Source organism: Mirounga leonina, unplaced genomic scaffold, assembly GCF_011800145.1.
Source record: "Mirounga leonina isolate KUSES-001 unplaced genomic scaffold, KU_Mleo_1.0 Mir_128, whole genome shotgun sequence".
Lineage (NCBI taxonomy): Eukaryota > Metazoa > Chordata > Mammalia > Carnivora > Phocidae > Mirounga > Mirounga leonina.
This window is the reverse complement of record NW_023270320.1, coordinates 27,455,688-27,467,891: the sequence shown is the minus strand read 5'-3', so window position 1 is coordinate 27,467,891 and position 12,204 is coordinate 27,455,688. Positions and strand designations below refer to the sequence as shown.

General features: G+C 40.9%; 1 protein-coding gene across 1 annotated transcript in view; it reads left to right on the top strand.

Moving 5' to 3' along the window:
* Window positions 1–12,204, top strand: part of TENM3 (teneurin transmembrane protein 3) — a 492,684-nt gene that overhangs the window by 390,972 nt on the left and 89,508 nt on the right. The gene's annotated exons all lie outside the window — the stretch shown is intronic.

Genomic DNA, 12,204 nt, shown 5'->3' with positions numbered 1-12,204 from the left:
GGCAGTTCGGTTCTTTTTCCGCGCATATGTCACGAGCATGAAGTAGAAGGATTTTTTACTCACTGTTTTGCGATGGCCACAAAAATGGACTCATCCGAGGATGATTTCACTTCTTTCTTATCCAGACGCTTTCACTGAATATTATTTTTCGGTGTTCCATAGGGCCGTTGCATGACCGCAGTATTTTTTACTTTAAAAGAGATGCCACATAGGGGGCCTTTTTGGCTTCTCTAGATTCGAGCACCACACACCTTAGCACCTGTCGATATATTTGAGCCTTTCAAAAAAGAGGTTTGATTTTTTTATGACTTTATTTTGTAGTAGCACAAGAAATAAAATAGAATGAAATGCACAAGCCTCGATGTTCTTAAAGTTATATGCTAACACTTCTTCACATATGATGTTGGTGGAAGTCTGTAGGTTAAATAAAACAAGCAAGTGTTTTAAGATCAGAATGTTGGTACAAAAACGGTAGTTAGCATGGATGCAGAAGTGTCCAGAACATACACAGTACCATATTTTCAGGGTATTCAGTGCCTTTGTTTTTTACTATTTGAGTCACTGAAATTAAAATATAACAAACGTAAGTAGCCAATGTCTACTTTACTTCCGTGAAAGTGTACAACGTCCATTATAAATGGCACAGTCCCACAAAAATTTCACAATCTGAGGTATGGTGTTTTATGTCCATAGGGTCTAATTTGATAAAGCTGTTGGAGGGAGTCTCACTATCTGAAAAGATTTCTTCTTCCAGTGCAGCTCTAAGTATTATGTACTTTACTTTCCTGCTTACAGGAACTGGCTAGCTAGGAATTTTTTCATGGGAAAGTTGAAATCACATACATCTTATAAATTGTCACAGTCATTACAGAACTTCAAGTAAGGTCCTTTCCCATCTTAGTGACATTCCTGGCATCTCTTTTAAGGGTGGTGATGCCCCTACTCCCACATGTGATGATCCACAGGAGGGCTCACAGACTCAGGGCGCTTGTGCTCATGACTATAATAGTTACCAGAAAGGGAAAAGACCCATCAGGTGGTGTTTGGAGAAATCCATGCACAGGCTTCCTGTGTTCTTTCTCTCTCACCAAGAGAGGTCACATGGAGCATGTACGTTTCTCCCACAGTGAACTATACCAACATGTGTGCAAGGAACACATGCTTCTGCTGAGGGAAGCCCATTTGAGACTGAGCTTTTTATTAGGGCTGCTCTAAGAAGGAGCCTCTGTCAGCCACAGCCACCAAAATTCCAGATTCTCCGAGGAGAAGATTCTCCCGGTAGGCAAAATCACCTTCTCATTGTAGAGAACATCCAATTTTCCAGATGCCAGCCGACAGCCAGCCCTGCAGACTTCTACAGGTCAGCCGTGTTGTGTTAACTCTTACCTGGGAACCGTCCGTAGGGTCTCACTTGTTGAATGGGAGCTTACCGCCTCACATCTAGGAAGCGTAGGGTTCCCACAGGGGAAAACTCCAAGTGCACATATTCCTGGCACTCGCAGAGTGCTCATCCCCACGAGTTTGATACGGCTTTCCCCTCCTCTACTCTTTAAGACAGGAGTCTAGGGCAGTGGCTGCCTGTTGTTTATGTGAACCACACTCGTGAACTACAGTAAAACAGAAAAAGTTGACAACCACAGTCTGTGGATCTTTCTGTGGACATAGAGAGGATAATGCAGCGCCCATAAGACCAAACAGCTCCATGCCCCAAATCTCAGAATGCCCATATTACCAGAGGCAGGGCAGGACAAATAGACCTCTAATCATACTCCATCAAATTATGTATGACCCCACCGCCCCCATACCCATCAGAAATGAATTGATTCTAGCTGGGGTGCGTGGAGGGGGGAATGTTTTTGACCGTATGGATCCTAGAAAGTACAGCAAACCCATGAATATACAGCTTGGAAAAGCAAGAAGTGTGCTGTAAAGTTTTCCATAGGTAAATTTAACTTGCCAACCTATAGTTACTAAATAAATCATCCTGTTAGTGTCCTCACTGACCATGACAATAGTACATGGTTAGTTTCCCACAGATGAACTCTTCTTGAACAACTTCTCAGTTGTCTGGGAACACACAGGATGTTTGTTAGTAGCAGGTCTTTTTTGGATAACTTAGCATATCTTGCTGTGGTTATTAACAATTCCATTTTCTATGGTTTTATTTTATTTTATTGCTCTTATACTCCATATGAGTAACGATGTGGAAATAAAGGACCTGCTTCATTTAAAAATGAATCTTCAGAGCGGACCTTTTAAAAGATGTAGAGAACCTCAGATCACCGTTTTGCTCTCCTATACGATTAGAGCTACTTATTCCAAGTTTCAGCTTGCAAAGAATCCAATTACTTGTTTCTGTCTATTTACAACCTGTGTGTATGTCCACAGTGAAGCCTAAGGGGCCATTTAAAAAGAGGCCTTTGTGAGCCACAGATTTAAACAACCCAGGAAAGTACAGTATATTTTCTCATTTGGGATAGTTACTGCTCTGTGCATTTCCTCTCAGTTTCAACACTTACACGTCTGGCTGAAAGAAGCTGCCACTTCGTGAAAGAGCACTCATAAATCAGCAAGATTTTTTTTTCTTTCTCCATATTATGTGCCATCTCATTGAATACAAACAGGGAGGTTAATTGAAAGAGAGATGGAGGAGAAATTAAACAGTTAGGAGCAAACAAAAGTTCCCAATAGAAAGCAAAGAATATTCTTCATTAGTCATCTTACTGTCTTCATAAACTGTTCATGCTTTCATGGGCATTTTGATAGTCAAATAGGCTGTGAATTTAGAGTGTTTGCTAAAAACCCTATCTCCCTGAAAATATTCCATCTTGGTATTTTTATTAATGTGTTCATATTTTCCTCTCATTATGAATCACGTGTTCAGCAAATTGGGCACCCTAATCCTCAGGTTCATTGTCCTAAGTCCTTCTCCTTTCTGGGGTTATTAGGCTTTGACTAGTGGTGCATGCAGATGGAAAATGCAGCAAAGGGAAATCTACTTTTTTTAAGAGCAACAGGGAGGGGTGGGGATAAGGGCAGAAGGAGAGGGAGAGAGAGAATATCAAGCAGACTCCATGCCCAGAGGCAGGACTCAATCTCATGACCCGGAGATCATGCCCTGAGCCAAAATCAAGGGTCAGACATTTAACCAACTGAGCCACCCAGGTGCCCCAAGGGAAATCTACTTTCAGCGATATTATGATTAAAATAAAGATTTCTCCCTTCCTCCCCAAAAAGCATTTATGACTGTTGGACCCTTTCATAAATTAAGAGAAGTTAGTTACATGATTGAACCGCCGCAGTTAACCACCAGCAATTACCACCACCATCGTTTAATAGTAACTGGTACAGATGCTCAATTACCATAATGTCATCCTTTGTATGTGACCGTTCCACAGGAGGGTCACATGATTATCACACTCACGTTCCTATTTTTGTTTCTCATGAGAAAGGAAAGATGTAAGAATATTTAGAGGACCCAGGAGCAAGTTAAAGCATATTAAATATAATTAAGTGGTTTATAAATAGGAGTTGACATAATTGGAATATTATGTGGCTATCTCTATATAAAAGGCCAAAACAGTTCTGTATCGATCAAGGTCAGATCTGTGAACTGGGACATACTTGTCTTGGCCGAATTCAGTAAGTTCATTGTTAATGTATTTAACCGAAACCAGAATCTATAACCACGTAAAGGCAACCTCAGTTGCTTCGGCCCTCCCTATTCTTGGTTAGAAAGACAGGAAAACAGCTCTCTGGCCTGTGGCTGGAGTTAATTGGCCATGGAAGCAAGGCAGGTGCCACACCAGGCTCTGCGGAACAGATGTTTGAGGACAGAATCCCCAGCTTTTGAGTGCAATACAGCTAAATATTGTGGACAATGACAGATCCTAAGTTACCACATTTTGAGTGTTACTAACCTGTAGCTTCCCCCAAGAACTCTTCTTTGTAGCAGTTGCTGGAATGAAATTGTCCCTACAGCCATCCATTTGTATCTGAGAACCCTGGAGGTTATAGGTGAGACTGTGACCTCAAGGGGTGAGGGGAGGTGGGTAGCACGTTTGATTGTCATCTACCATGGAGGGTTCTTACCAATGTAGGGAAGGCTCAGACCTCTCCGTAGATGGGAGAATTGTCTCCTGGAGGCTGACTGGGAGTTCCCATTTCCCCACAGAGGGAAATGGAGAATATAGGCTTAACACTGTTCACATGTTGGTTAGATAGAATGAAGAACCTCAGGTTGGAAGACCTATTTAAATCCTGGAACAAGATCCCAAAGAAATGTTTTCATCTCAATCCCTATAAGCTTTGGCAACACCATAATTATTTAGTTGGGGAACACCGGGGTTTTTGTTTGTTCTTTTTGTTACTTTGGGGAGTATTCCTTTTTTTTTTTTAAAGATTTTATTTATTTATTTGACAGAGAGAGACACAGCGAGAGAGGGAACACAAGCAGGGGGAGTGGGAGAGGGAGAAGCAGGCCTCCCGCTGAGCAGGGAGCCTGATGCGGGGCTGGATCCCAGGACCCTGGGATCATGACCTGAGCTGAAGGCAGATGCTCAACAACTGAGCCACCCAGGCACCCCAGTTTGGGGAGTATTCTTAAGAGGGGAATTGTGTTTAACTTTTTTCCATCTATTAAGTCTCTTGAGTAGTGTCCCTATCTGAAGGGCCCCTGGAGGTCTCTTACAATTCTAGAATTTATTGATGATTTCTGCTTTATTTGGAAAATTATGAAATTTAAACAGGGGATTCCCTTTTTATTCTCAGTTTCATTTAGCTTTTGATTTTTCCTGTGTCATTTACATGCCTCCCTTACCTTCCGTTTGTGAATTTCTTTCTTTATCCATTAAGCGATTATTGATCAGCTCCTCTGTGACATTTTAATACTTCTTATGCAAGTTAGTGGTAACATAAATGAGAAAGAGTATGAATGAAAAAGAAGATATGTTTTCAATCAGCTCTCTAATTTATACACTGTAACTTGTATCTTAACTGTTCCTAGCCCCAATTGGGTTTTTCTTTTTCCCCAAATATAAAATGTCTATAATAATCTGTATCATATGTGATTTTGAAGCAGAATACTCTAATGTTGAAGAGCTTTGGGGGGAAAAAAAAAAAGACGAAGAAGAAAAAAAAAGGGCTTTTCGAATTTGAATCATGGCCACACCATTATTTACGTAGTGTGTTGCCAACGGTTGAGTCCTGTTTCCCAGCCGTGGTTCTTGAGTTGGCCCAAGAGAGAATTCAGAGTCAAACTCTTCAGCAAGCAAGGGTTTAATGGCAGTTTAAGCAAAAGTACACTCTCCAGATGAGAGAGCTGGTGGGCCCAGAGGGGGCAGCTGCACTGGGGGTCAGGCTTGTCTTTCCTTTTTATGTTTGAATAGGTGATGGGTCATAGCTAGGGTGGTTCCTGAGTAGGGTGCAGCCAGTCATCTAAGGGACTCCTCCTACCGGTCAGGAGGGAGAGTTTTTGGCCCTCTGTGGTCCTTATCAGAACTGTCATGGCAGCCTTCCTCCGTGGGGACGTGGTGTTGAAACTGTACGACAGTGGTCGTTCCTATGCATGTCCCCTGGGGTCTGAGCCGGCTGACTGTTTGGAACCTGGTTTCCATAGGAAAGCACTTGTTCCCTGCTCATATCTAACTGCCTACTCCATCAGTGTGACCTTGGGCAAGTCATTTAACCTCTCTGAGTATGTTTCCTCATATGTAAATATTATGTACCCCATAGGGTTGTTAGAATCAAATGCACTACTGTGGTGTAAATCACTTGTGAAAATGCGTAGCAAATAGTGTCCAATACGTGAGAATTCTTAGAAGTATAAATGAGGCAAACTGCAACCCAGACAATGTCTTTTGGGGTCCTGAAACTTACAAAAATAAATAAATAAAACAAAATTGCCATCCACCGTGAAATTTTCACTTCATTGTTATAAAATGTAACCTAGTCTCAATGGATGTGGCTTAATGAGAAGTTAATATGTTTGAGGGTTTTGAGAGGTGTTGCTTTCAGAAAGAAAGAAAAAGAAGGAGGGAAGGGAGGGAGGGAGAGAGGGAGGGAAGGAGGGAGGGAGGGAGGAAGGAAGGAAGGAAGGAAGGAAGGAAGGAAGGAAGGAAGGAAGGAAGGAAGGAAGGAAGGAAGAAGGAATAGTTTATTGTGGTTTTGTCTTCCAGTGATGTCTCAAACACAGAGTTGTTTATTGAGCTACATTGATTTTCATGTACTTTCAGGCAATTCAAATGGAAATTTGGCCTAGGGGAAATCCTAATTCCTTTAAGCTACAAAAGACCAGCTATTTGTTTTTATTCTAATTCTTTAGTACATTGGGAACCGGGATCATTAATGATCACAAAGGCATGCTTTGTTTGTTCAGACAAAACTTAGACATACAGTACTCAGCATCCCTCTATTAAATACTGTGGTTGCTCTGGGCTTTGGGATGCAGAAGATTATAAATTAAAGATGAAATAAACAAAGCTGAGGGAGTTATCCATCAAACAATATGGGGGCAAAAGAGAGAAAGATCAAAACTATATCAGTGTGGACAGAGCTTAGCCTTGTTGTTCTAATTCTTATCTCAGGATAATGCTGAAAGAATAGTATTTTCGTTGTTAAATTTAGAAATAGGTGACAATTTGGGAGAAAGAAAAATGACCACTCTGATACATACTTCACTTAGATTACAAAATCAATATGCTTTGTAACTTTTGTAACGTTCCCAAGTTGGGAATCATATTTATAATAACACAGATCATGGAGATTCTCAAACTATCTTTTTACATTTTTATTGAAACTTTGTAAGTCCCCCTTAAATGAATACAGGGTACCACATGACACCTGCAAAATGAGTGCTCTGGGAGACATTTGGCTTCACATCTGTCAGAATGATGTAGTAGTTTAAAAAAGGGGTATCCAGTGCCACCTGCCTTGGTCCCTGGCGGGTCCAGTGACATACTTACCATCAAACTGGAAAAGCTGGAACATCTCACTTGCACAGACCCTTCTAAGGTCTTGCAAGGGGACCATGGGTTTATATGGTCACATGTTCATCTAAAACTTGCAGATCAGTTAGGACCTTGATCTTTTTTCACTTCAACTTCCTTTCCATCACACCTTTCCTTGTATAGGATGGCCCTGGAGTGACTGTGGGCACTTTAAGGACTCAGCTAAAGAGACTTTGAGCTGGGGATACATTTAGTTTAGATTTAATTGGATATATTTATGAGGTGTGAAATCATTGCTGTCTGTGGTTGTTATTGCTAGCCATCCAGGAATATTCCTACCACCTGCTGACTCACCTAGTGACAAGGAAGTCCAGGGTCAGAGATTATATGAAGCTATGAATTTGTCCTGCGGAGCCCTGCACCAGAAGTAAATAGGTAGTGAAGGAGAAATAAGGTTTGAAATGTACGGAAACGGAAGTTAGTCTGTGGAAAATTCCTTTTGTCATCACAGGTATTGTAAAATGCCTAAATCAAAAGGGAACTTTTCTCCTGTCAGAAATGTACTTGATAATGGAACTTAGATAATTATAAACTTGCCATAATTTTCTCCTTTTTGATGAATATTTCTTTTCTGAGCAATTTATCAGAATTCTTGCATTTTGAGGGCACAAACCTGTAAGCAGTGTTGCAAAATTGAGTCCATCAGCGTGTGAAGTCACACGTGCTGTGCATCGCAGTGTAGCCCTGAATCGTAGGAATGTCGCAGAAAAAGATTTCTTGTTTATATGACATGAAATACTGATATTGACAAAGATAATATAAAACTCAATATTCTGTTGTGTTTCTTTTTGTTTCAAGTTTTTATTTAAATTCTGGTTAGTTACATATAGTGTAATATTGGTGTCAGGAGTAAAATTTAGGGATTCATCACATACATACAACACCCCATGCGCATCACAAGAAGTGCCCTCCTTAACGCCCATCCCCCATCTGGCCCATCCCCCACCCACCTCCCTCGGGCAACCCTCAGTTTGTTCTCTAGAGTGAAAAGTCTCTTATGGTTTACCGCCTTCTCTTTTTCTTTTTATTCCGTCCCCTATGCTCATCTGTTTTGTTTCTTAAATTCCACATATGAGTGAAATCATCGAAAACTCATAATATTCTATGAGGGTATCACAACAGAGCATCTAATGAATGCCATCAATTCAGAGTATTTAAGATTTGTTTATTACATAATAAAGTCTTCCCAGCTTAGCAATAATGCCAAAAATTTACGTGGCATTAATAATAACACATTTTGAAGCCAAATGAAACTTTTCTAAGCTATCAATAATGAAAACTATATTAAATAATTACATTGAATAAAGGCTGAATTATCTTTGCTTTCTCTCTATAGAAAATATTACAAAATCATTATCTTATAAAGAAGCAATGAAAGAGTAAATATTGCCCAAAAATATAGAAAGAAAAACGTTTATTGGAGACCAGTCAGGCACTTAATAAAAAAATGTTATGTGCTTTTCTGACATTTGTTAATCAGCTCAAAAATAATTTCCTGTGATTTCTTACTCTAAATAACTCCTCACCTTATACCTAATTTCATATTCATAACTTGGTATTCTTTTTCTTAATGAGGGCCCCCCACATTATGTAATTTCACACCCCACAAAACCTGGATCTGCCTCTCTTCCCAGCTCTGTTTCTTGATAGCTGTGTGATCCTGGGGAAATCATTTACATGCTCTCTGTGCTGCAATTTCCTCATCTCTAAAGTGGGAATGAAAATAGCACAGCTTCAGAGAGTCACCGAGAGTGTGAAACGACTTCAAATGTGTAGAAGAACGCTTAGAACAGGACCTGGCACAAGTAAACACCATCTAGATGTTTCTTACTGTAACTGTCGGGAACTGAAACTCACGTCGAGGTGACAGTGACTGATTCTTCCCTCCTGAGTCTTCTCTGTCTGCAGAGGAATTAGCCAACAGAAAGAGAGGAATGCATGCTGGTTCCAGAACTACTAGCCTCTCCACGTGCTGGCCCACTGACACTGTGGACAGGGATGCCTCATGATCTGTCAAACATGGTGGAGGGTGAGTCCGCAGGAATCAGGAGGCACGGAGTGGAGTGGAAGGAAATTCTTCTAAGCCAACTTGGTTGGCAATAAAAATCCAGAGAGGCCAAAAAGTCTCCCATGGGGCGTGCAAGAAAGAGAAGTTCTTAAGATCCTCTCTGCTCTGCAGTCCCAGCTACTCTAAGTCATTTAATATGACAAAGAGAACAGCAATTCCTAAGAGAACATTGAAAGCCCCCCTAGAGCTCATTGCATATCCCATGATCTGAGAACCAGGCTGACTTTTAGATATCTGATTTTTCCTTTGAGGTAAATTAGTGCCCAACTGGGGCCTCCCCGTGTTATTTTTTCATTTTAGTCTTATGTATTCAGTTCCCAGTTTAGACGTAATCTAAATCCCCTCAGAATGGGTTGGGTTTTTAAAATTTTCTTTGTTTTTTTAAGCAATCTCTACACCCAGGGTGGGGTTTGAACTCACAACCCTGAGATCAAGAGTCACGTGCTCCACCGACTGAGCCAGCGGCGTGCCCCTGGGGATTTTTTTTTTTTTTTTTAATGAGGCTCTTTGGTCTCTTTAAAGAGGCAAAACTAGTCCCTTGATCTTTCTGAATGGTGGAGGCCCTATTAGGTTGTCACTGCTCCCTCTACTTGGTTTCAGTCTTTTTAAAACTATCCCAGAGATAATGCTTATTTTACTAGTTAATTCAACGATGCTGCATTTTGCTTCATTTTGATAAAGAAGTGCCTGCTGGTGACAGTAGCTAGGTAGCTGTTTTTATTTTATTTTTTTAAGATTTTATTTATTTATTTGAAAGAGAGAGAGAGTGGGCGCACAAGCAGGGAGGAGGGGCAGAGGGAGAGGGAGAAGCAGGCTTCCCGCAGAGCAAGGAGCCCGATGTGGGGCTCGATCCCAGGACCCTGGCATCATGACCTGAGCCGAAGGCAGACGCTTAACCGACTGAGCCACCCAGCGCCTGTTTTGGTGTTTTAATGTACCTAGCCTTTGGGCGGTTTTTCTCTTCACTGTAAGTTGTTCTGTTGTGGGAGTCTGTTTTCTTTATGTGTAAGGACTTCAGCATAAAAGGACAGGAAGTTGTGGGTTCGGTTTACAACCAGCACCTTCAGCAGGGTCAGCTCGGCGCTTTGGGCTGAAGGAGTCTTTCACTCCAAGCTTAGTAGCCGGTTGCAGGAGAGAGTCATCAACCAGCAGAAATGAATTTAGTGGGGGGCGCCTGGGTGGCTCCGTCGGTTGAGCCTCCAACTTTTGATTTCAGCTCAGGTCGTGATCCTAGGGTTGTGAGATCAAGCCCCATGACGATGGACTCACACTCAGCAGGGGAGTCTGCTTGGGATTCTCTCCCTCTCCCTCTGCCCCCCTCCACAAACGCATGTGCGCTCTTTCTCTCTCTAAAGTAAATAAATCTTTAGAAAAAAAAAAAAGAAACGAATTTGGTGGTTGAAATTTGAAACTTTAGTAAGTTTGACTGTGTTCCTGTCATATTTTAGTCTTCCATACTGTGTTTGGTCAAGGTTTTTGCGTCACTCTTAATTTCTACTCACTTTAAGAACCTGTATCCTGTAAAGCTTCAGAGTTGTTAAAATTTGATTCTTCTACTAACATTTTGTGAAGTCCCTTGCAACTTTAACTTTGTAGCATCCCGTCCCCCCTTACTTTGTTAACCTGCCTATGCAAGTCACATAACGTCTCAAGAGCCCCCTTAGAATTACATCCTCCAGTCCGACAAATCCTCCAGAAGATTTGGATTTGAATCTTCACGTAACTTTTGCACCTGAATTGCTGTGTGACCATCAGCAAAATCATAGTCCCGAGGGCCACCTTGATAAATGTTCTCCCATCATCTTGATGATTTGTTTCCCTAGACTTCATTTTCTTTACCCCTAAGAATGGGAGTAGCTGTTGTAGAGATAAACAACTTTTACTGTTGACATCAGGCGTTTGAGTCCCCCTTCTGCTCTGTCCTATCTTTCATGCTGTAATTTATCCCCAGAGAAAAGAGAGACAGCGACCTAGCCGTGTCCCCAAGACGTAAAACCTCGGTGATGGTTATCCTCTTTTGGGAAATGTTAAATGTGTTCTATATTTCAGAAAAGGGACCTTTTATTTTTTTTTGGATTTCTAAAACTCAATTCTGAATGTAGTCATTGTTTTGTGGGTGAATGTATTTGGATTAACATGTATTTTTCCATGTAGATGATTTATACATGGCCTTACAAGGATGAGAATTTTGAGTTCTTTAGAAGGAATAGGCTTCATATACTTTAGAGTCATATGATAATGAATTCTATACTATGATCGTTATTTGTGTACAGATTTCCCTCCCATCTACCCCCTGTGATAGAACTTGGTTCTCAAAAGCTGCTATAAATTAAGCTGATTCCTGCTCAGCTTTCACTGTAACTGCCACCAGTTATAGAAGCAGTATGTTTGGGGGAAAAAATGGAGGAGTAAATCCACTGTCATGTTTCTCAAATCGCAGCAGTATATAAGAAAATGCTGATTGTTTGTGTTGTTTTATGATCACTTCGGTATCATTGAAATATGCCCAATTTCTTTAAAATTGATCAACCTCATTCCTTCCTTTCTTACGGTCTTGTGTTTATTTTTCACCGTGAACTTAGTGGTTTTCTAGCTAGCTTTTTTTTTTAAGTCTCCCCAAATAATTCACTGTGTAGGTGCTCTGCATCTTAGACAAACGATTTATAAATTATAATTATTATACCAAGGAAAATTTTGAATCTGTTAATTTGAATTAAAATGTTATATGCCATAACGTTTTTTTAAGTATGAATATACCCATACCTAGGAGTTCCCTTTTGCTTTTTTAAACTTCATTTCTCGTCTTGTCAATTTAAATTCTTTTTTTTAATGATTTTTTTTAAGACTTATTTATTTATTTGAGAGAGCGAGAATGAGAGAGAGAGAGTACATGAGAGGGGGGAGGGTTAGAGGGAGAAGCAGGCTCCTTGCTGAGCAGGGAGCCCGATGCGGGACTCGATCCAGGGACTCCAGGATCATGACCTGAGCCGAAGGCAGTTGCTTAACCAACTGAGCCACCCAGGCGCCCCTTTTTTTTAATGATTTTTAAAAATTTACTTATTTTAAAGAGAGAGCACAAGCAGGAGGGGCAGAGGGAAAGGGAGAGAGAGAAACTCAAGCAGACTTCCA